The sequence below is a fragment of the Heptranchias perlo genome, chromosome 8 (genome assembly GCF_035084215.1).
Source record: "Heptranchias perlo isolate sHepPer1 chromosome 8, sHepPer1.hap1, whole genome shotgun sequence".
NCBI lineage: Eukaryota > Metazoa > Chordata > Chondrichthyes > Hexanchiformes > Hexanchidae > Heptranchias > Heptranchias perlo.
The window spans coordinates 83802641-83828403 of NC_090332.1; the positions used below are offsets into that span (position 1 = coordinate 83802641).

At 41.5% G+C, this 25763-nt stretch overlaps 1 protein-coding gene across 5 annotated transcripts in view; it reads left to right on the plus strand.

The window, feature by feature from the left end:
- The window catches only part of plcb4a (phospholipase C, beta 4a), a 399841-nt gene that overhangs the window by 63564 nt on the left and 310514 nt on the right, over nt 1–25763 (plus strand). For 4 of the 5 annotated variants that reach the window (XM_067989437.1, XM_067989441.1, XM_067989442.1 and 1 more), the window contains exon 3: nt 23762–23803. The exons of the other annotated variant lie outside the window; for it this stretch is intronic. The gene's annotated coding sequence lies outside the window, so the exon portion shown is untranslated. The remainder of the gene's footprint in view (nt 1–23761; nt 23804–25763) is intronic. 5 annotated transcript variants of the gene reach the window in all.

Here is a 25763-nt window from a genome sequence, read left to right on the forward strand (position 1 = left end):
GCTTTGGATGGGTGTCTTTCCTGCACGCGCAGTATTTCAGGTTAAAATTGGCAACTGGCAGCTCCGGGGCAAGTATGTAACCTGGTTGATTTTAACTGCCCACTCGTTTAGTTTCCGCTGGGCAGGTAGAGTTAAAATTGACCCATGAGTGTCAACGGCTGAGACAAGGAACACGCACCAATGAGCAGTACTCAACTTAAGCTCATGCCAACCTAGAAAACTCTCACTAGCTGAACGAATAGTTTCAAAAAAGCTGACAGTGCAAAAAAAAACCGCCTTGAATCCAGTCATATGACCCTGGCCATTGCTTTACGCCAATCGACTAAGTTAAATTCTGCCTTTATTACAGAGGGTACCACAGTTTTCGCAGTGTTTTGGGGGCTACATTTCACAATCCATTTTCATGTGAAAATGAAAACCCAAAGGCCTTGCCTATGAATATGAAATAAATATTTGCACTGAGAGCACAGAAGGACTTAAGTTGTAGGTATACCAAAATATATACATTACCTGTACTGCAGGAAAAAATTAAGGTACACTAAAGTGTTTTTTTTGTATTGATGGATTTACAAATTTCTGAAGGGGATGTGAGTACTGCAGAAACCAGATCTCTTTCCTGGGAAGGTCTGGGGCATGCTCCTCAGGAAACTTTTTAATTTTTTAATATACTTTTCACATTTTCCAGCATTTTGGAGTCTGCTGTATTTCTTTAAAGCCAAAATAATATCCTGGAAAGATTAAATACTTGAAATATTAAAATAAAGTAGGTATTATGAGTTATTAATGACTCCCCAAAGTCCCTCCATCACCTACAAAGCACATCAGGAGTGTAATGAATGCTCTCCGCTCGCCTGGATCGGTATAGCTGTAATAACGCTGAAGACGCTTGACACCATCCAGTACAAAGCAGTCCGCTTGATCAGCACCCCATCCGCAAGCTTAAACATGCACCACCAGCATACTGTGGCTGCAGTGTGTACTATCTACTGCAGCAACTCGCCAGGCCTTCCGCAGCCCTTCCCAAATCCACGCCCTTCGCCACCGCGAAGGACAAGGGCAGCGGATGCATGGGAAAACCATCCCCGCCAAGTTCTTCAAGTCACACACCATCCTGATTTGGACATATACCCTTCATAGTGGCTGGGTCAAAATCCTGGAAAGCTCTATGTAACAGCATAGTGGGAGTACCTTCTCCACAGAAACTGCAGCGGTTCACCTAAGGACTGGCAACAAATGCTGGCCTTGCCAGCGACACCCATATCCTGAACAATGATGACTTTTACAAAATTGACTCGACTGTTGTGCCAGAAGAAGGTAAAACATAGTAAACCTAACACAGCATATCTAACATTTTGGTCCCATAGTTGAATGATGTAATAACATAAATAGAAAGTGGCCGTGCATCTCGCACACAGGTCGGAGGAAGCTGTTCCGTTACATGCCTTGGAGTTCTAAACTGGAAAGGAAAATGTTTGAACGTGTCCTCTATGCCACTAATTTAATCTGAATTGGGACTTTGCTGTCATTCGAGAAATTCCCAAATACCTTTTGGTGCTGAAGGATGGTGTCCGTGCTGAAGTTAGCATTCACCAGTACTCCCAGATACTAATACAAAATTGACAGTTGGGACAAATGTCCCCTATATCTTCCACCTCTTGAGCTGTGCAAAGCGTAATACTGTAGTAGGGGGGCACTCACCACTATTTCTCACTGTTCAAGATGGAGAGTGGAATACACCAGGTCCTTAACAACATTGACTTAATTACTAGCTTCTTCAAAAAAAGTGGCATGAGATTGTCAGCCTTAGTAAAATCAATGAAAGCAGTGTAAGTGAGTTCCCCCGAGGTGACCCTCTGTGACATCACATTAAGCCATAATTTGCCTACAACTTCCTCCTGAGAAAATGCAGCCTGTACCTTTTCTGATTACTTCACAGGACTCCAAAGCATCAAATATGTCTGGTCCTTCAGGTTGGTTTGGCAGTCATATCAGTGAGATTCATTGGAAATCTTCATGCTTACTATTTCTTGCAGATATAGAAACCACAACTGCACCATGGAACACTGAATGTATGCATGACTCAGAGGAGGCAGTTCCGTGGGTCTTGTTCTCCAAGACCATTTACCATTCCTACCACCTTCCACCTAGAGCAACAGATAATCACCGATAGTTGGTGTATATTTTGCATCACTCCTCCCCATGTATTTTTCTCAATCACTGCTGCCCATTTTCACTGATATACATTTTATAATGTCTCTCTAGTGTAACTTACACGATCAGTCTCTGAAGGTTTCAAGTAGTTACTTACCACCGGGTACCGTTGCATCATGAGTCAGCACAGGACCTACATTTTTGTCATGTAAACAAACTCCGATGTGCGCATGCACACAAGAAATTGTGGGACAATGTGCAGTGACCTTGGAAAACTGTCCAGGCAGCGCCGGAAATGCAATGTTGGTGTGAAACATTAATGGTTGGTAAGCTTCCAACATTCACGTGCTATATAATTGAAAAAAATAAATATACTACACTTGACTTGAGTATTTATTTGTGATTGGTTACCATAGAGGAACCATAGCGGTTTACAGTACAGAAGGAAGCCATTTGGCCCATCATGTCCATGATAGCTTTTTCCTAGAGCAATTGAAAACCAATCCCACTGTCCTGCACTGTCCCCATCGTCCTGTATCTTTCTCTGCCAGACATCATGTTTTTACCAAGCTCCCTCAATGGCTTAGAGTGTAAATACGGCCTGTGGTGTAGAGCTGAAGAGTTGTACAAGGTGTGAAGGTTATGGGTTCAGTGCCCGGTCTCCGCGGTGTCAATTAATCTCCATCTTGGATGTGGAAGCAATATTATTCAGTGTTCCTGCCTAGGGAGGGGAAAATATCAGCCAAGGTTTCTGCTCCTGATTGCTATAGTGACCGCTGTGACAAAGTACATATGCATAGATGCCAGTTGACAACAAAATCAGGCATGGCTGTGATGCTCACCAAAGTCAAATAGCCAGCCAACACTCACTGCTCAAAGCTTACACCAACAACAACTTGCGTTTAAATATAGCGCCTTTAACATAGTAAAACATCTCAAGGTGCTTCACAGGATCATTAACAAACAAAATTTGACTCCGAGCCACATAGCAGATATCAGGATAGACTTGGTCAAAGAGCTAGGTTTTAAGGAGCACCTTAAAGGAGGAGAGAGAGGCGGAGATGTTTAGGAAGGGGATTCCAGAGCCTAGGGCCAAGGCAGCTGATGGCACGGCCGCCAGTGGTGAAGTGATGAAAATCGGGGATGCGCAAGAGGCCGGAATTGGAGGAATGCAGAGATCTGAGGGTTGGAGGAGGTTGCAGAGATGGGGAGGGGCGAAGCCATGGAGAGATTTGAAAATAAGTATGAGAATTTTAAAATCGAGGTGTTGCCAGACCGGGAGCCAATATGGGTCAATTCAGTGAGCACAACAATGTTGTAGGGGCTTTCAATAGTTGGTATTTGAAGAACAGAGTCAGAAAGTGTAGGACAAGGTGGTTTGGGAACTGTTATTTGACTCCTTTAAGAAATGGTGTAATTGTGGCATGTGACCATTATCTGGGGGCCAGTGTCATGTGCCAATTCCACCTGTGTACGCCCTACCTTCACAGCAAAATATGCAAATGTTTTCACCTGACTTTGAATATAAATTTTTGGACCTAAGGAGCCAGCATGAAGATAATTGTTTTGAACACAAGTCTATATTGGAGTGTGCATACATGTTTATGTTCCATTTTACAAGATAGAAACTCACTTTGAGGTCTAAAAACTTCATGGGGTAAGTTATTAATATTTTATTGAAGAGAAATGTTAAAGAAACTCGAGCCTTCCTTTTACATGTGAAATGGATACTCCGATATGATACTGATCAGAAATGAGTGCTGTGGGGTTTGGAGACCACTTTTTAAGGTTATGGACTTTTTCACTTTTTGTGCTGTTTTCTGACCTTCAAAACTTGTATCATGTCCCTTATAAATTGACATTTGTTCACAATTTAAGCATCAGAGTGTGATGTAATATAATTTCTTTTAGTGAGCTTTATGTTTGGAAGATAGCAGTTAATATATAATGAGTGCAGTTTTGCAAGATCACATACCTTGCATTTGGGTTGCTGATGGTCTCAATGTTCAGAATAATTATGTTCCCCTTTGTATGTACTACTTCTGAAGTACAAATGTTTTTGTAGCGATATAGAATTTGTAACTTACTGTCAAAAGTGTGCATTACAGAAACTGAGTTATTAACTCATAAATTGTGTTTTTAAAAAGCTACTGGAAACATTTTAAGGAGAGGAATAAGAATATTCCTGTATTTTAGGGGATAATTTTACAAAAAACCTTTCAGGTTAGCCTTGTTTGCTGAGCCAGCTATGCTGTGTGAAACTAAAACTTATCAGTTGATACTTAACAAATGTACTGCAGCAAGTGCTTTTAATGCAATGGCTGGCCACAAACTACCAGGTCATGGAAAAGCCAAAGGAGGGGAAAATATATTTCAGCTTATCTGACAGCTTTGAAGTTTTATATTTAACAGAAAGATGCTATTATTATGTGTACTAAAGGTTATTTAGTTAAGAAATGACTGAAGGAGTGAAAGTAAATGTGTGTGAAATGGAAACTAACGGAGGGAGTTTAATATACTTCCAATTAAAGGATTTCCTGCAGCAGTTAAATATTAAATCTGACAGTGCATATGCTGAAGCAAGTTGTAACCAGGGGCTTGTTACTTTAGCGTGCTGAAACATGATTCCTTGTATCGATTATTTCTAGTCATCGTCCAGTGACAGAAGAGCAGTTGAAAAGGTATATGATGCTTTCTCACAGGAAAAGAATAAGATCAGGAACCCCAGGCAATTGACTTAACTCTTTACCTCCTCGTAGCTGATTATATTGTAGTGTTTGCAGATGCTTGGGAACAGTTTTCCCACATGCCACCTCTGCTAGGCATTGGTATTTGGCACAGGAGAACCCAAAGAGAAATAATTCAAGGAAAAGGCATGCCCAACTCTCCCTTAATTCAACAGCATTAAAAAATTACACTTTGTATTTGTAATGATGTGACTTTAAAGAGTAGTATAATGAAATACTTCACTCAAACTGCTACTTTTTAAAATAATACAAAGTAACTCGAGGTATATACTTTGTATCCCAACAACATACTCCTGAATGAGTGTGTGTACCTAATTTTTAAAAAAGTAATAATATAGCAGTTCTCTAGATAATCTTTGCACTGCTGAAAAAGGCAAGAGAATGCACAATGGTGTCACCCGCAAAAGAAATCACTGCAGAGAATATCTGCTTCTCATCACTGGCGTCAGTATGTTGACTCTGTGTTTTCAAAATGATCATAAGCTGTCTTTATTTTTATGTTTTTTTTAAACTCAGCCTCTGCTAAGTTACAGCTGACTGGGGGTGCGATTCTAGCAGAGCAAAAATAGTAGAATCCGTCTTTTATAATTGGAATAAGTAGCCTCTTCAGTATTTAAATTTTACACTAACAGAAATGAACTTTATACTGTAGCCTGAACACGGCTCAAAAATGACAGCGTTTTGGTTCTGCAGTAGATAGACTTGTAATGTCAAATGTACAATACAAGAAATCCTAAGAAGCAGAACAGAAAACAATATATTACAGTTTTGTTAGTATTCATTTCATATACTATAGCTCACAGTCTGTCAACGGATCATTATTACTAGGCTTAACAGTTGGGCTTTCCAGACTAGTACTTTTTGTTTAGTTTTCAATATAGTAATTCAAGTCATACTTGAACCAAATGTATACCATGTCGATTGTCACATGCAGAACTGACTATCATGAGTAGAATAACATGCTGAACCAGCAAGATTTAACATAAGCCCATTGGAATCTAACATAACGGAGAGTTCACAAATTATTTTGGTCACAGAGCCGAGAAGGTTTCATTTTTATTTTGCAAACTGCTGCATTAGAACTATTGCTTGTGCTAATTAGTTGTGCGTAAACCTGCAGGGATTTTATGTCTTAATGTTCGTCCACGCTCCTAAAATTACTACTTGGAGCAAGCAATTGTAACGCAGGCCAATAGACTGATCTGGCAATAAAGGTGAATTGTTTAAGGTCCAATTGAAGGGATTCTCCCAAAGGTTTGATTTTGTAATGGAAAGGGATTATTGATGAATGTTCAGATCTGTCATTACAGCAATGGAAGGAATAGAAAGGTGTCTAAGGTGACCTTAAACAGACAACATCATCCTGTGGGACGGTGGGTAAGCTGAGACATATGCGAGGTGCAGAAAGTTGTAAACTGTCCTGGCGGAAAAGAGCTCCACATGCAGCAAACAGCCCCATGTCAGTGTCTAGGGCATGTGCTACCATTGATGTCAAGGCCATTAGTTATGTTACTGTGATAAAGCTCTAAGAATGTAGATCTGAATAGTATCGTAAGGCCCGGAACTTCCCAGAACTTTTCAGCTTAAGAGCAAAGTTGCACCGTTTTCTTTTGAGGAAATTCTCGCGTAATTGTTTTTATACCAGTTTTAACTGAAGCATTGTTATGCGTGAATTTCCTCGATCATTTGCGCTGTTTACCAGATATGTCCACCAAAACCTTCTGCTCATTTACATAGCTCTGTTTCTCTTCCCCCCTCCCCCCCCCCCCCCCCCCCCCGGCCCCAACCCATGCAAAAGACCGGCTCAAGCGAGTTTTCTGCATTTATGTCAGTAGTGTGCTGGTGTAAATTTAGCCACCAAAATTTTAGCTTCAATTTTTTTTTAGGAAAAGGACATTTTTATCACCTTTTGATGCTTCTTTGATCAAAAATTGTGTTTTTATTTCTTGATATGGAAATGACTTTAACTGTTAAATATAAACTGCAGTGTCTGCCCTAGAGATTCAAAAACTTTTTCATGTTCCCCTCCAGTGCACCATCAACTTATTTAAATGAACATTCAACCTGAATACATAAATTGCAAGATGCAGAGCATTCTCCATAGGACTGTATTAGCACACGTGTGCAATTTCTAAAGAACTGTGGCCGTGAAGTTTTATTCTACCACTAATGTTTTATGAATAACTAACCCACAGCTGCAGAGTTCTTAGAATCGTAAACTCTTTGTTATTATGTGATTTACTGAAATAGAGATTGATGCATTGGATAGGAGCGATCTTGCAGGTGAATATCAAAACGTATAAATACTGGTCCAATTCAGCAATACAGGAATACAAAAAAGGTGCAACAATATGTCCTAGAACCAACAAGGGGGCAGGCCATATTAGATTTAATAATGAGTAACGAGCCAGATTTAGTTAACAGCTGAATGGTGCGTGAACATTTATCTAATAACGATCATATGATCAAGTTCAATGTTGTGTTTGAAAGGGAGAAACCCGTAACAGCTACTAAGATTCTAAATTTAGGTAAGGCCGACATCAACGGGATGAGGCAAAGACTGTCCACAGTAAACTGGGCAAATCTGTTACTGGGTAAAACGACAGATGATCAGTGTCAGATGTTCAAAAAAGAATTTAACATGATACAGAACCAGTTGTACCCAAGAGGCAAGAGCTCTAATTGACAAAAAAAAAAACAGCCTTGGACCACAAAAGAGGTAAGGGACAATATAAAACTAAAAGAGAAAGCTTACAAAAATACAAAAAAAGCCCAGATCTTGGCGACTGGGAGAGATGCAAAGAACAGCAAAAGGTGATAAATCAGATAGTAAGAGCTATAAAAAGGGCGTATGAAAAGAAACTTGCAAGGGATATCAAAATCAACACAAATTTTGTACAATTATATTAGGAAAAAGAGGATGGCCAAGAACACTGTGGGCCCCTTAAAAACTGGTAATGGTGATATTATAAATGAAAATAAGGAAATGGTAGACATGTTAAATAATTTACAGTAGAGGAAGAGGACAGCATGCCAGACACCCCGAGGAAACTAATTTTGAATCAGGCAAGGGGACTCGCCATAATTGACATTAGCAAATTCACAGTAATGGAAAAAATAATGGCACTAAGGAGTGACAAATCCCCAGGACCAGATGGTTTCCATCCCAGGGTTTTAAAGGAAATAGGTAAGAACATTGTGGATGCTCCAACTATAATTTTCCAAAGTTCTCTTGATTCAGGAACTGTTACTTTAGATAAAATTGCACGTCACTCCGCTATTTAAGAAAGGTGAGAGAGGGAAAACAGGGAATTATAGACCAGTTAGCCTAACATCTGTTGACGGGAAATTACTAGAGTCTATAATTAAGGATAGGGTGACTGAACACTTTGAAAATTTTCAGTTGAACAGAGTGAGCCAGCATGGATTTGTAAAGGGTAGGTCATGCTTGATGAACCTGATTGAACTTTTTGAAGAGGTGACTAAAGTAGTGGACAGGGAAATGTCTATGGATGTTATTTATATGGACTTCCAGAAGGCATTCAGTTAAAGTCCCTTATAAGAGACTGATAGCTAAAGTTGAAGCTCATTCAATTGAGGACAAATTATTGACCTGGTTAGGAAATTGGCTGAACAGCAGGAGACAGAGAGTAGGGATAACGGGCAGGTACTCAAATTGGCAGGATGTGACTAGTGGTGTCCCACAGGGGTCTGTGTTGGGGCCTCACCTATTCACTGTATTTATTAACGACTTAGATGACTGGATAGAGAGCCACGTATCCAAGTTTTGCCAATGACACAAAGATAGGCAGCATTGTAAGCGGTGTAGATGGAAGCATAAAATTACAGAGATATTAATAGATTAAGTGGGCAAAATTGTGGCAAATGGATTTCAGTGTAGGCAAGTGTGAGGTCATCCACTTTGGAACTAAAAAGGATAGATCAGAGTACTTTCTAAATGGTGAAAAGCTCAAAACAGTGGAGGTCCAAAGAGACTTAGGGGTCCATGTACATAGATCATTAAAATGTCATGGACAGGTACAGAAAATAATCAAAAAGGCTAATGGAATACCGGCCTTTATATTTAGAGTACTAGAATACTAGGAGGGTAGAAGTTATGCTACAGCTATATGAAGTCCTGGTTAGAGCATACCTGGCGTACTCTGTTCAGTTTTGGACACGCAGCTTAGGAAGGATATATTGGCCTTGGATGGAGTGCAGCGTAGATTTACTAGAATGATACCTGGACTTCGTGGGTTAAATTACAAGGTGCGATTACACAAACTAGGATTGTATTCCCTAGAATTTAGAAGATTAAGGGGTGATTTGATTGAAGTTTTCAAGATATTAAGGGGAACTGATAGGGTAGATGGAGAGAAACTATTTCTGCTGGTTGGAGAGTCTAGGACGAGGTGACATAGCCTAAAAATTGGAGCTGGGACTTCCAGGAGTGAAGTTCAGAAACTTCTACACGCAAAGGGTGGTCGAAGTTTGGAACTCTTTTCCACAAACGGCAGTTGATGCTAGCTCAATTGTTATTTTTAATTCTGAGATTGATAGATTTTTGTTTGCCTCATTTTCCTTAATACCTTTGGTTAAGGTGGGTATATGGAGTTAGGTCCCAGATCAGCCATAATCTCATTGAACGGCGGAACAAGCTCGATGGGTTAAATGGCCTACTCCTGTTCCTATCTTCCTCTGTCCTATGTTGTATGAAACCATGTTATCCGGTGTTAGCTACTAAAATCTAGTTTTCTAAAAACTCACACTTGGGTTTCCCTTGAATTAGTTGCACTTATTAAGGGCTAACACAGCTTAATTTATAAGCATGTTTCATTATTTATTTAAAGAAATATACAAGGAAGTAAAAATGTTAGCATATAAATTTATAGTTTTGATCAACTTTATTGGAACATAAACAGGCATTAATGTAAACCTCTTCAGCCATTTATAATGTAGAAATTAGAATGCAATGTAATACCGTCAAATTCGCGCTTTTTATGTTCTGGAGTTGACAGATGAGCTTTGCAGGAAATTTGCAGGCATGTTCTCATCAGCAAGACTAACAGAAACTGGCCTAAATGTCTTCTGCTTAAATTCAATCCAAGAAATTCCAGGCCATATGTGCTAAAATATGTACTTTGCATTGCGAATGATTATGTCCACAGGGGAGAGATGTTTCTAAATTCATTACACACACTGGCATTCAATCTGCTATTTGCGTGAAGTTTTGAATTTGAGTTTACCATACAGTACAGGTTTTCAAACTGAGGACCTAGAAAGGATGCATGAATATAGAAACACAGGAATTGCTAGATGAGAAAATCCCAAGGTCCATCTAGTTTGCTTTCTACCATATTGGTATTCCCATGATACAATGATAATGGAGTTGTTGTTGAACATAAATAAGTTGTGCTGCACCAAAAGTACACTTCCTTAGGAATAAGAACTGCGACTGATGGTTCCAAATATTTTTTTTAATGTTTCCATTACAATGCAAAATAGTAACAAGTTTACAAATATTGTGACTGTATACCTGAGCTTGTAAGGCATCCCCAATATGACTGGCACAGACAGTGTTTAATTGCATTGGAAATAAAATGCTGTAAACGTTGGCAGCTAAAAAGGGAAAAGGTAGGTTGTTATTTCAGGTAGAAACCCTTGATAACAACCGAAATGGAATTGACTGGCAGCGAGCTGGTTGTGAATCAGTTGATCCACTAAGTCAACATCTGTGGTAGACTAAACCACAAGGGGTCATGGAAGCACTCGTGGTGACATGTTGGTGATTTTTCTCTTCTTTGGCTGCAAGTGAAGATTGGACCAGTTAAAATATAGTTCTATCCCTGTCTTGGTAGTGGAATGAAAACATGATTACAAGAAAAGAGCAACTGAATATTTGTCAAAAGTGAAATAGCATGTAGTATCAGGAGACCTGTTGCTACTGCAGAAAGAGAAGAGAATTGCAACACAATAGAACACTTGAACCATTCAACAGACTCTCTGTAACCAGCATAAGATAACCAAATGTTTATATTTTCAACAAGCATGAATAGATCATACAAAATTATAAAACAATTAATCAAAACAACTAAACTCTCAATGCCTGCAAGTACTTGTAATACTTGAAAACCGCAATTGAAATTCGAATAGTTTAAAAAACCACTCAATTATTTTTGGGTCGAGTATTTATAAAAAATCATCTACTGTATTCACTTTACTCTTTGCAGCCTGTTTACCATTATCATGCATGTAGTGTGTTTTTATTTAAACTAGAAAAGAATCACTGATCCTAGTCAGACAATACTGTAGTTAATCTTTTTCTTTCATTTCTCCACCCCCCCCCACCCCTGCAAATCAATATTCTCACCTCCCTTCCTATAGGACTCTTTTTTTTGCTGGAGTGTGGTTCTACAGTCGTTGCACCATTTTGCTTTTGAACCTAGGTAACAATGGTATACTGTTACTGTGGGTGGCATCAGCCAATCCCAATCCTGTCCTCACCCAACATTCACACGATCCCAAAAGAAATTGCTGGTTAGCAATCAGAAGCATGAATTCTGGTCGATTTGCTCATCACCAACCCAGCAGCAGCTTGTCCCCAAAAGCTGAGATCAGCTAAGTTGAAGAACGATTCTGAGTCCTTTCCGGTCTGAAAGGCTCAGTCCCCAACGGCTTTAACTGGTTGTGCCTTTGGCGTGCCAACGTACTGTAGTTTATTCCTCCTGGTTTCCCGCAGCAATCACTGCAATTCCTTTTGGGAGCGTTTGAATGTTGGGTGAGGACAGGATTGGGATTGGCTCTCATACCACCCACAGTAACAGTATGCTGTTGCTACCTAGGTTCACATTGACCTTAATCCTGTCTGGCAGGATGTTTTATCTCCACTGGTAACTTTATCTGTGGGATTAAGAGCAAAATAAAATTTGCTCCAGTCGTTTGTGGGGGAAACTAGGGGAAATAAACTGCAGTATGTTGGTTTGCCAAAGGCACGACTGTAGAACCACACTCCAGCAAAAAGAGTCCTTTAAGAAGGGAGGTAAGAAAATTGATTGGTGGGGAGGGGGGGGGGGAGGAAGTGAAAGAAAAAGATTAACTACAGTATTGTCTGACTAGGATCAGTGATTCTTTTCTAGTTTTAAATAAAAGCACACTACGTGCATGATAACGGTGAACAGACTGCAAAGAGTAAAGTGAATTCAGTAGCTGATTTTTAATAAATACTCTACCCAAAAATAATTGAGTGGTTTTTTTAAACTCTTCGAATTTCAATTGCGGTATTCAAGTATTACAAGTACTTGCAGGCATTGAGAGTTTAGTTGTTTTGATTACGTGTTTTATAATTTTGTATGATCTATTCATGCTTGTTGAAAATATAAACATTTGGTTATCTTATGCTGGTTACGGAGAGTCTGTTAAATGGTTCAAGTGTTCTATTGTGTTGCAATTCTCTCTTCTTTCTGCAGTGCAGTCCCGAAGGTCAAAAGTATAAATCAATCCATTACCAGCTTCCTTACATGTCACTTTCCAAGAGAAATTGTAGCACAGTTGTCTAGAGAAAGTTCTTTTGACATCTGACTTGCCGTGTCATCTGAAGCACTGATCTGCATCCACAGGATAAAAACAAACATCTTCCTACCACCCAGTTGGACGCTTAACTACTGATGGAAGCTTCTTATAGTAAATGGCACAGGTTACTAGGCAGCCACTACACAGCTGTATATAATATCAGTGACCAAATTGGTGACAAAAGGAAAACAAACAGTGGAGTAAGACTATTTCTCAGCTGCTGTACTGGAGTTCTCATTTCAACACCATACAGTTTCAGACAGGGCTACTGAAATATTAACACTTCGATAATATTTTTGTGCTTAAGGAAAGCAAGAAGTGTTTACGACATATATGCAGTTTAGGTTCTAATGCATTGTACCATTCAAGATAATATTACGCTGATACCACTATTGAGTGATTGCTGCATTGTCAGGTGCTATCTTTCAGATGAGATGTTAAATCGAGGCCCTATCTGTCTATTGAAGCGGATGTAAATTATTTTATGGCACTTTTATGAAGAGCAGGGAGCTCTCCTACCTTCGTGGCCATCATTTATCCCTCAACCACCGCCACTAAAACAGATGATTTAGTCAGTCAACTCACTGATGTTTGTAGGACCACGCTGTGTGCAAATTGGCTGTCTCATTTGCCAAGAAAACAACAGCGATGGCACTTCAAAATAATTCACTGTCTATAAAATCTACAGCCTGCCTTATTTTTGGAAAGACAAAAAAATGATTATTTAAGGCAAAAGCAAAATACTGCAGATGCTGAAAATCTGAAATAAAAATAGAAAATGCTGGAAACACTCTGTAGGTCAGGCAGCATCTGTGGAGAGACCTGAAACGTTAACTCTGATTCTCTCTCCACAGATGCTGCCTGACCTGCTGAGTGCTTCCAGCATTTTCTATGATTATTTAAGGCTTCATTACGACGACCACCTATTAAGAGTAGTTCTGAGAAGTTGGAGGTTTCATTCCCAATCTTCTTTGGCAATTAGAACATCACTGTCATCCCTGAATAAGCTTCCCCAGTGTTCAGTTGACTTATTACCATACCATATCGGGTGGAAGCAAAATAGTCCGACTAAGTATGTGTTTATACAGAATTGGTGTCAGCCAAGCAGGAGTTTGTGTATACTACCTGGCTCTGAACCAAACGTTCTCTGGCAGGAGAGAGCTCTGTGCTTATTTTCATGTACAGAGGTCTACTGCTGCTGCTGCTAAATTGTAAGGGGTAAAAATTGGACCTCGTTCCACCCATTTTATGGGCGTAAAACGGACGCAGCGAGGGCCGAATTTGGGGACCGATGTCCTGCGCCCCAAGGATGCCTGAAAGACGTCCAAGCCGCTATCGGATCGGGACATTTTTTCAGGCGTTCTTGGCGGCCACCTAAAACAAGCATTAGGCCCTTTACATATGTAAATGCGGGGCCCAAACGTCTGTTTGAGGGCCCCTTGCGGAAATTGGATTGCGAAGAACCGAGCAGGCGCTGGACCTGCTCCGCTCAGGATTCTAAGCAGCAACCGCCAACAAAAGATCATTCTTTGCTTAATAAATAAAAGTTTTCAAAAAAATTTTGCTGTGGGGCAGGAGTGCTTCCATGACTCTCTCTAGTATTCGTGATTGGCCCCTCCCTCGTTACCGCTCTCGGGACTTAGTTAAGGGCCACTGACGGCGAAGCCTGTGACCCAACATTCATCTATTTAAAATGGGCCAGCTGCCTGTGCAGGCGCAACAGGTACTGGTAGATTGCCCATATGATGTTAAAGAGGCCCAAGGCACAATTTCGTGCTGGCCTCGGGCCTCTTGATTCGGACGCGTACTGACACTGCACCGCTGGTTATGTGCTCAAAAACGGGCCATAACTAATTTTTATTCCTAAATGTGTTTGTGTGGAACCATGTTTTTTTTAAAAAAAAATGTACTGTAAGCTTAAAGCTACCATAGTCTATCAGAATAAAAGTTGCAATATGTTTGTGTCTGCTTGTGGTGGTTTTAGGGAGGGAGGGACATATTTCGATGTCGCTTTTATGATATTTCAGTGACGGTGGACATTGAATGCATTCTTCCACATTTAGGTGGGTGTATTCAATGTCTGCTATCACTTATAGTGATAGGACACTTATCCTGGATGTGGTCCTCTGAAGACCTTAGTGAGGAAATATGTATTGGAAGAGTGTGCTTCACCAAAGAGGCAATGGGGAGTCGTGCTGGCTGCTTCATGAGTATCTGCAGTCATGGTCATCTGCCCACATTGCTCTGTCTGTGGCTTCGAAGGTGATGACTGCACTTAACCATTATGGCACCGGGTCATTTTAGGCAGCCACTGGGGACGGCATGTTTGTGACTGATGCACTTACAGGACAGCTGGGGAATCAATGAGTTTAGTATCACAGCAGGGCAACAGCAAGTTACTGCCATCTAGTTTTATGGAGTTTGCTGGCTTTCTTTGGGTTCAGGGTGCAACAGATAACATCCATGTTGTTTTGTTGCCTCTACAGATAATCCTTTTAACTTCCTTAACCGAAAGGTCTTTCAGTCCCTGAATGCATAGATTGTGTGTGACAAGTTGCACAGGATTTTCCGGGGGTGATTTTCCCGTATCCCCCAAAATGGGCGCCAGGGCGGCTGCTCCGCTCCGCTCCCCTCCCCCCAGCCGATTGTGCTATTTTGAAGCCCAGACCTCGTTACCATGTCACTGGCAAACTGCGGGACCAAGCAGGCCCCCACTGTAGCTCGCTGGTACTGGGAGGGTGGGAAATCGGCTGGCTCCCACGCTGACTGAGTGAACTCAATAACTCAAATTTTCTTACTTCCTTGTTTCTCCCCGAACCTGTTGCTGCAATTTTCAATGGCTGCACTTTCATTTCCAAGCACCCCAGCACATTACTCCTGTTTTACACTAGATTTATGCTGAAGATCCTTTAATGAGCTGACCTAAGACATTCTGATGGATTCAACTCTGTAAAGCATCAGAGGAGGTAAACTCCAGATGGATTGACGCAAATCTGCTGCAACTAACCCATATGGAATTTTAGGGTCTTTGTCTTTATTCCTTATGCTTCAGCAGCCAGTTTCTAACTTGCTGACCGCCTGTGTCTCAGCTAGGATTGTACCTTGAATAAGACCACTAACACCATGAGCAGCTCCTTCTTCTGGTTGCTGATACAGTTGCATAATATTACCTTGTCCTCCTCAGTAGCTCCAGTGATTTTTGACATGGTTGACCATACCATCCTCTTCCTACCTGTCTCACTGTAGTCAGTATATTTTCTGCATGTTCCCCCACAAGCATGTATCAAGATTCATTCCTTGCCCTCCCCCCGCCCCCCCCTTCTATTCCTCATCAGTATGCTCCCTGCTCCCACGTGGTGACATAACCCGTGAGGGTGGGGGGTAGTCACTTACCATATGTATGCTTATGACATCCATCTCTAGCTCTCTGCTGCTTTCCTTATCTCCAATATTGCTACTGTGCTGTCTAACTACTTGTCCAACATCAAATAGCCAGAACTTTCTTCAAGTTAACATTGGAATGACTGAAACCATCCTATTCATCTCCTGCCAGAAACTCTGTAACTTAGCCCCCAACTCCAAGCGCCCCCCACCCTCCAAGCTGCTGGCTCAGACTGAACCTGATGATGTACAACCTCAATGTCTGGTTTGATTCTGAGCTCAGCTTCCAACCCTATCTCAAAGACTGCCAGTTTTCACCTCCCCATAACATTCCCCCCCACCAACTTCTGCTGAGACTCTTGTGCATGCCTTGGTCATCTCCAAGCTCCACTTCTCCAACTTTGTACTTCGCACTCTCCTGAGCTTCACCTTGCATTAACTCAATTCTGCTCAAAATTCTGCTATCTTATGCTGGTTCCCGCTCATCTATTACCCACATCGTTGTCCTTGTCTCCCAAATATTTAATTTCAAAATCTTCATCCTTATTTACAAATACTTCCATGATTCTGCTGTACCCACATCTGCAATCTTATCCCTACTCACACAATCTGTTCTTCCATTCTAACCTACTTTGTGTCCTCCCATCCCTTCGCACTCTGGGATTCCCTTCCTCTGCCTTGCTGCATCTCTGTACATTTAAGTTTTCTACAAATCTATCTCTTCAACCTGCCTTTGATCACCTCCTCTAACTCCCTTCTCGTAATCCCCCAGTGAAGCCCATGAGATGTTCTACTTTAAAGGGACTGTATATTTTTAAAATTATTTTTCAAGATTATTAGACCAGACCACTGGATTATTAGTCCAGCAGCATAACCACTGTACCATGCTAATTCAGAGTCACCTGCTGTCTGGGCTACAATTGTGTTGACTAGGCAAGAATAAACTTCAAGAAAATTTAACAAAAGGTATGTAACATTTTTCTTTTAAATCACTGTAGATCTTAGGTTTGTGTGGGGGTCTTAAGATTTTAATTTGTTTTAATTGTGGTGCTCATTTTAACACAGAAGGGTTAGTGAGCTGCATGACTTGGAGCCCACCATGGCTCTCCTGAGATCAATTTCAATGATTTTGGGAAAAATTATATCCAAGTTGTAATTTCAAGAGAATGGGACCTCCATTATAAAGCATCTTATCTTGTCTCTCAGAAATATGAGTGCTTCATATACAATGAATTACTTGGAAGTTCAGTGACTTCTTATGTAGGCAAATGTGGCAGCTATTTTGTGCACAGCATGCTGTCATATAAATGCAACAAGGTGGGTGACTAGTTCATGTGTTTTTGGTGGGTATTGGTTGAGGAAGGAATGTTGGCCAGGACCTTGGAGGAACTTTGTGCTCTTATTTTGAATAGTGCAGTTATATTTTTAACACCCACCTGAAATACCTGAACAGGCAGATGGGACTTCGGTTTAATGTCTCATCTGTATGATGGCACCTCCGACTATTTGATACTCTATTTGTGTTATGGCATTCAAACCCTTCTGATTCAGAGGTGAGTGTGCGACCAACTGAGCCAGGCTGAGACCTGTCTTCAAGTACTATGGATCTAAAATTCTAACTATTGCCACACCTTTTCCATTGAAAGGAGGTGTCACTTGGCTGACGTGCACTGAGTCATATAAGTTTCTGTGTAAACGGAACAAAATGTTTATGCCAATATAAGCAGCTGTTTGTTTGCTGCCCATGGGGGAAAAAGCTTTGTGCGAACCCATCACTGTACAGAGTTTAGTGAATTGGGTTTTACAGCTTATCTCATTGTGTTATTCCCTGGAGGGATCAGAACCATCAGAGAAAGCCGGAGCTGACTCTACTACTACAATGGCCGCTTCATGGGCCAAGATGTGGAGGGATCTTTTCAAGGACGTCTACAAGGCAGCTAGTTGGAACATTTTGCATGCCTTTGCAGGCACTTTTCTCTTGATCTGATGGCTCAATAATGAGTGCTTCAACACTGCACCTCTCACTTCTCCTTTTAAGACACTTCTTAAAAGCTACCTCTTTGACCAAGCTTTAGCTCCTTATGTGGCTGGGTGTCAAATTTTGTTTAACTTTTCATGTGAAACGCGTTGGCACGTTTTACTACGTGGAAGGTGCTACATTAATGCAAATTGTTTATGTTGGATACAAAACCAAGTACACCAGAGTCGTCATAAACATATAGGTCTTTAAAATCTCATTGCTACTTTCTGCAGTATGTCGTTATACAGTGGAATTCACTTAACCTCATCGCCTATGGTAATCAGTTGGTTATGTGGAACAAATCCAGTTAGGCAAACCCCATTAGTATTTAGCGTACTTCTTTCATTGATTTTACTGATTAGTTTGTACTAAAAGAAACCTTTTAGCTCAAATGTTATGGGATTGCCTGCTCCGAGGTTCTTTAAACAGTTGAGCAGTGCTGACAACAGGTGTAGTTGCATTTGAATTTAACTTCTTGGCATTCTTTTAGCATTCCTTCAGTGGACATCAAACGAAGTTGATCTTTTTCATGGGAAAGTATTCTGGATGGTGTACCTGCAGCCATTTAAATCCCTGATGCATTGCTCAGACAGCCCACTTTCGGATGTTGTGATCATTCAGTTACAGTGATCATTTGGGGACCTGCCACAGTCGATCTTTATAATCAAATTCCACTGTACTCCTATTTGTTTGTGTGGATTAAACGAAAAAGTGAAATTATCAGATTAACTGCTGCAGGTATGGTCTTTCTCGATCAGACAGATTTCTCTACATAGTCATTTTATACCCAGAGGGCTCCATGATTCTCTTTCCGAACTGTGCTATTTGGAATTGCTTTATATTGTTTATTACATTGCTCTCAATAATGCCTCCTCTGGTCACAATTGAAATGAATTAGTTTAGAATAAGGTCCATTAAACAAAAGAATAGGGAGAATCACACATTCTTATTAGAGCTTAAGTGATATGTTTCCCACCTGGGTGATGGCAATTTCCTATTTATATAGGGAGGTCAAAATTCTTTCCAAGTGTGAGGAAGACTGTAGCAATTGTAGAATATCAAATATTTTTCTTAACCTGAGAGGATGTGACTTGTACAATACCAGAACGATTCCCAGCTTGGTTGGTTTACTTTGTCTTGCATATTCCTCTCTATGATTAACATATTGGGCTCGATTTTGGGATCGTGTTTCCGGCGGGTTCCCAGCGGGGTGGCCCCGAAAATCCCGATATCCGGTCACGTGACCGGATCGTGACGAAATCCCGGCCACTTCCGGGTACCGCGCTGACGTGCGGGGCTGCGCGCGCAAGCCCCGCTGGTGGGAATCCCGCAGGCAATTAAAGCCAGCGGGGTTCCACTTGAGAGTACTTACCTTGCTCGTTGTGGTCAGTTAATGAGCTGAAGCAGCTGTCAAAAGAGGAAGTGTGGGATTTTCGGTTCAAGGCAGTGAGTTTCCCACACTGGGGGAAACAGTCCCTCCTCAACCAGGCGTGTTGCAGCCAGTCGCCTGTGGCAGGTGCCAAGGTGCGCTCCACGGGGGAGAGCCCTCACCCACGCAGGAGGCCACCGCGTCACATAGGGCAACCCCTGCCCTCCACCACCCCCCGCCAAGCCAGAGGACAGACCGACACGAAACCGCAGCCCCAGTCCGAGGAACCACCCACCTACCCTGCACAACCCCTCAGACCAACACCTGCCAGATGGGTGGTGTGTGGACACCCTCGGAGGACGAAGAGCATGACCAGCCCCAGCAGCCTCGCAGTCCACGCCGTCCGCCGCAGAGACGTGGATCCCCCCAACACGGTGTTGTTGCACGCCCACCTGCACAGCAGGAGGGAGGGCTACCGCAGAGAGAGACGCATCGCAGAGGGCACTACCCTCGCCACAGGGTCCACAGACCGAGGCGCAGCTCCCCGGACCTCTCCGAGCAGCAGTGCACAGGGAGGCGCAGATTCGCTCGACATGTAGTCGTGGAGATCTGCAGCCTCTTTCATGCCGAGCTGCTCCTGGCTGGCCCCAGCACCAACTGCTTACCTGTCGCTGTCAAAGTCACCACTGCCCTCCACACCTTCTCCTCCGCATCCTTCCAGGGTGCAGCCGGCTACACCGCCGACGTCTCTCAGTCGTCTGCGCGGACGAGCCCTGCAAATACACCTGCACCTACTCTGCAGTAACACGATGGGTGGCATCAGTGGTGGGTCCTCATAGTGATACCCAGGAGCGGCCATTATTGGACACAACGGACAGGATTCGCGGAGACATGGCAGTGGTGGTGTCAATATAATGTGTGCTGTTTGTTGCTCTGAAATTCAATATAGGTAACACCCATGACAAACCCTCAGACACCCTTGTGCACCCCCTTCATGCTGACGACACGTTTGCCTTACGCTGCCTACTGCGCATATGTGATGCATGCCCTGTGGCTGCAGCACAGGTGGTGGCAGGTTGAGTGAGGCTGGCCGTGAGGGAGATGCACGGGAGGGTGAGTATGGGATGGAGCAATGAGATTGTATGAGGATTGGGTTGCGTGTTAGTGGCAGGATGAGTACTGGCGAGGTGAGTAGGTGGAGGTAAGATGAGGATGGGGTTTGAGTGGTTATGAAGGGTGATGTGACAGAATAGTGTTGGCGGTGCCGAAGGAGATGTGGGGTGGGGGCAGTGTTGTGGCAGACGGAGTGTAGGGGAAAGACTTCATGTTCTCACTGCGGCTGACCTACTGCGGTCATTGCAGCGCCTCCTGCACTGTATGCAGGTGGGCGATATGTTGGTGGCGCAGGTGACCCCCTCTGCCACCTCGAGCCAGGCCTTCTTGGTGGCAGAGGCAGGCCGCTTCCTCCCGCCCGCCGGGGGGGAAGATCTGTGTCCTCCCCCTCCTCCTCACCCCATCTGATGATACCTGGGGTGAGGCATCATTAAACTGGGAGCAGCCTTCCCCCTGGGCTGCTCCATGCTGCAATTTGTTCCATTGGTTGCAGCATCTGTCAGTGGAGGACTGCCCCTTTAACTAGAGAGCCTCCAGCTGACAGATCGTACTGCGCATGCGCAGCCCGACCGACGCGCAGGCCAGCGCCGTGGACCCCGGAGGAGCAGGTAATTGATTCCTATTAGTGGGTTGCCTGCTACGATCGCGTGGGCAACCCACTAATTTCGCCGTCCGCGTTTTCGACGCTCCCGGAGGACCACCCACTGGGAACCCGCAGGCCTGCTAAATTCGAGCCCATTAAGCCTGAAGGTTTGAGGATACTAGGGTGTGTACATCAAATGAGTGAAACTTTACATGTGAAATATACCACGTGTGTGAGCAAAAGAAAGTAGATGGAAGCGCAGGTACCTTGTGTACACTATGATTTATACATGATCTAGATTAGCAAGAGCGAAAAACATCTTGTTATTTCTTTTCTGCATTACCATGGCAAAAAGATTTTATGCATGGGATATGTGTACACTGACCTCTTCAAAATAAGGTTAACGTGTCATTTATTCTAAATACTACTGAATAGGTTAATAAAAACAAAGAAAATTCTTTTTTGCCGTAGCACTGAAGAGTCAAGTGGAGACCAGGCTGTCTCATAGGAGGAAATGTTTCTGTGAGCCACTCTCGCACACCTCTCACTGTGGCAAGAGTGGCTTGTCAGAGGCCTTTTGAAGTATTTCTGCAGCTCATTCTCTGGGAAGGTGTACACTACACGGATACTACTCGAAGAAAGAAATAGTGAAATAAATTAAAAATAGATGGTGTATTCAGTTTTAAATTCTACATTTTGTGCCCATTGTTTGAGCAAAAGGGTTTGATTTGCAAAGCTAAGTTGATCAGGAGACAAGAATGCACAAGGTTTGTGTTTATTATTGGACCAAATAAAAAAACTTGAAACTGGCTTCAAGCTGTCCTCTAGTTCAATGTCAGTATTCCATGTTAAATAGCTGCTTACATTTATATTATCCTTCCCCCTTTACTAACAAGTTCAGCTCTGAGAAACTTTTTTCAAAGGTTAAAACCAGAATTATCTTTGTCGCTCTTGTGTGAGCCCTGTTCGATGTATAGATGTCCTTTTGAAGTCAGTGAAGTCAAATTTGACTTTACCAATGAAATATGCAAAGCTAAACGAGCTTGTTTTGATTCGTACTCGAAAGCCCTTGTGACCCATCATAGTACTTAATTAACCTTATTGATAACAGTTTCGCATTGACTGGAAATTCATATTTATCTACATTAGTCAATTGGCCAACATTTCCCCTCAACTGCATCATCGAAAACAGATTAAGTAGTCATTCATTCATTTCTGTTCATGGGACCTTTTCTGTGTGCAAATTTGCTACCGCATTTGCTTGCATAACAGTGACTGCATTCAAAAAGTAATTAATTGGATTAAAGCAGTTTGGGATCTCCTAAAGATATGATCAGGTGCTGTATAAATGTAAGTTTGTTTGTTTCTTAAAAAAAAATCATCTGCTTTATGTTTGTCGCCTTGCCACATAGTTTAATGTTATCCGTAATGTTTGTTGTAATACAAAGTGGGCCTTTCTCTATCATTTATAAATACAATGAAAAGTTTGGGGCCCAGAACAGACTTGTGTGTCTTATCTTTCCTCACTGCTTTGTTGTAATTTCATACGCAAAGGTTCTTATAAAACAACCACCAAGTATGCGAAAATCAGCAAAAAGGATTACAAACCACTCAAACTTGATTCCTTTGGACATCTTGCTCGTCACATTCTGCAGTTTTCAAAAGACTTGTGCCACAAGGGCATTTGCTATTTTCAATTTTGTACAGCTGCTGCTAATGGAGGAGCTGGGACTGCAACACATTCGAGCTGTGGATATACAGAATTTTCCAAATATTGCAAGGCTTGTTTTTGTTTCCCAAATGGTCTGGGAGTTTTACTTCAAATTGGGTTCTCCCTGTCCCTGCTACAATTCATTGCTTTTCTACAATTCACTGCCTTGCAAAACTCAACTATGCCAACTCTCAAATCATCCACTGGGACGATATAAATAACATAAGAGACCCACGATTTTTATTCCTCGGGCAGCAAGCAGAGAAGGGGCATGAATATCCTAGGGCTAAGAAATTTTCATTTTTGACACAGGATGAGCTGGTTACAAATTGTATTCGGTGCTTAAAATGAAGGAGCTGTGAAAAACAAAATAAAGCCCAGAAAAACAGTAGCTGACATTCCTGGACCAGTGTAGCTCTGAAGACATCCAGAGAATCCACAGCCAGCAGCTATGTGCCGACTGTAGTCAAGTTAACTGCTGTCCTCAAGTACCACTGATACTTTTCAGATGCCAACAGATGATGTCTCTAATATGCCCTGGTCTTTGTCTAAATATATCTGCCACATAACTACGGTATTAGTCAGAAAAACAACTGGTTACATCAACTTTCTCATGACAATATTGACAGCTGCACTTAGTGACAAACCAAATGAGCGTCCTAGGAGAATTGTAATTAATACATAAATGTCTACATGGGTCGTCAGAGAATAAAGACATTTACTGTACTATACATTTTCACTACACATGCACGAATATGTATCTGTTTGCTACTGCTGTTCCTGGTAGTGCGTGCAGGATTCCTGGCTCCTTTGTTTTGATGGGGCCTTATCCGACAAGTACAAGTTATTGCCTCCCTATTCAAAGCTTATGAAATCCTGTCTTGGATTGCTAATTTGTTTATGTCAAGAGCAGCCCGTCTTGTAACCTTTGCACACCCATCATTTCTGGCCCCCTTTCACTCTAGCCTGGATAACAACTCTAATTTATCACCATGTCCATAATGTTGTTCCCTTACCTTATTAGCTCGCTAGATATGCCTGCTGCCTTATCAAATGCTTTGTCCTTGTGTTTGAAAACTTTGTACATGAGCATGGCAGTTTTTTGTTTTCTTTATAGAATCATCCATATAGTGCCACAGAGAAGATTTGTCAGTCATATGTGAGTATCTGGAATATTTTTTTTAAATTAGTATAATTTGCAAGATTTATTTTACCATTTAAATTTGCTTTTCTATTCAGACAAATTCTTGGAAAATACCTGATTTGCAGAAAATTCAAACTTTGGGAGATGTTGCAATAAACAAAACATTTGAAAATCAACTCATTGACCTAAATGATGGACGATAGATAAAGATGCAAAGTTGCAGGAGGATGTGATTTTATTAAAAAACGTATATATTATTAAAGGGCAGAAAACAGTCACGAAAACTTTTGCAACAGAAGTAATAATACTTGTTGATTGTTGTAGCAAACAATTAATTTGAGATTACCAGTCAACCTGCAGCAACTGATGCCATAAACTCCAACAAGAGACATCGGTATGTGGGGAGGTGCTGAACCCGGTCAGGTGCTACCCTGTAAAGGGAGAGAAAATTGGAGCAAGAGGGCTTGTCAACTCTGGGATGTTTTCTCATGTTTCCTGCTGTCTGGCTCAACAACAGCATTGACAAGGCTTGGGAGCCAGGTCTGTGCCTCATTAGTGTGTGTCCTAGGGAATGAATTTAAAATAGACATTAAACATTGATGTTACTGCAATATGTTGCAGTGTAATATCTATAATGCTATTGCTAGTCTGTAATGACTGTCTTCAGATGAAATGTAGTGTAAATATACTATTTGTGACTGATGCTGTTTAAATGCCTAGGAAATGACTTTAGTGAATTGAACAGCTAGCTTTCCACACTGCACAGCTGAATATCCATGACTGTTGGATCTTACTGCTGTACCAAAGAGAATCTGGACAGTTACTCACATCATTTTTCAGTTATTCATTTTCTGCTGTGGATATATTTGCAATATGTTAGAACATGTGTCTGGCTAATTATGTAAATTTGATTATAAATGGAAACTATTCCTTTTTTGTCTTATTATGTACTCTTTAATATTCATATTTTTGAAATAAGCATCAAAGAAATATGGCATATTAAATCATACTTTGCACATCAAATGTTATTCATATGCATTTAAAAGAATCTGTGTATAAGAGCGTGGGTTGGTGAAAGTACAAAGAGTTGGTTTATATATGTATGTATGTGTTTATTTGTATATTGCATGTATGTGTATCGAAGGTAAGATCAGAATTTGATACCTCATCCAAGTAACATTTTTCTTCCAGCTTCTATGATTGCTTTCTGAGCTGCATCTTGTGTTCCAGTGGACTGTCCCTAAATCATAATTATTAACATTGATCATTTAAAGCTGCAGTGCCCCACCTGGTAAGGAGGAAGTCTCACCATTGGTAATCTTTTCCATATCAAGGATTGAAAATAAATATTGAATATTTAAATTCAAACAGTGAATCTTATTGACATGGTTGGGGGCGAGGGGAACGGCAGTGGAAAAGTTATATAGAAAACATGGGAAATTTTAGGAACAGGAACTAGTCATTTGTCCCAACATGTCTGCCATTTTAGTGAACCCCAGCACTGTTGAAGCGGGCGAAGATGGAGGGGCTAAATAAGCACAGATGTTTAAATTGGTAGGTCATTAAAGATGCTAATATTAATTCAGCTCTCACTTTATGGGTTTAGTAATTACTATGTACCAAATGCCCTGCTGTAGTCACTGTTTAATATTAGGGCAGTGCCATCATTTAAATCCAACAGGTGGCTGGAAAAATACAAAAAGATATTCACAATAACCATAAATCTTTTAAATGCCCAAATTTTCAAAAGAATTGCTTATGCTGAGAATTCGCTTTTACGATGAAGTTTTGCTTAACTAAAATTCTGCTTGCAAAGGGATTGGTTTGGTATTTTTGCAGGCCTCATTGAGCTCTTTCAGAGAACAGCATACACAATTAATAAAGACATTTAGTCTTCTCTCTTACTTCCTGCCATTCACAGAACCGGGACCAAGCAGTACGCATCATAGGCTAGAGCTAGTTCGAGACAAAATGT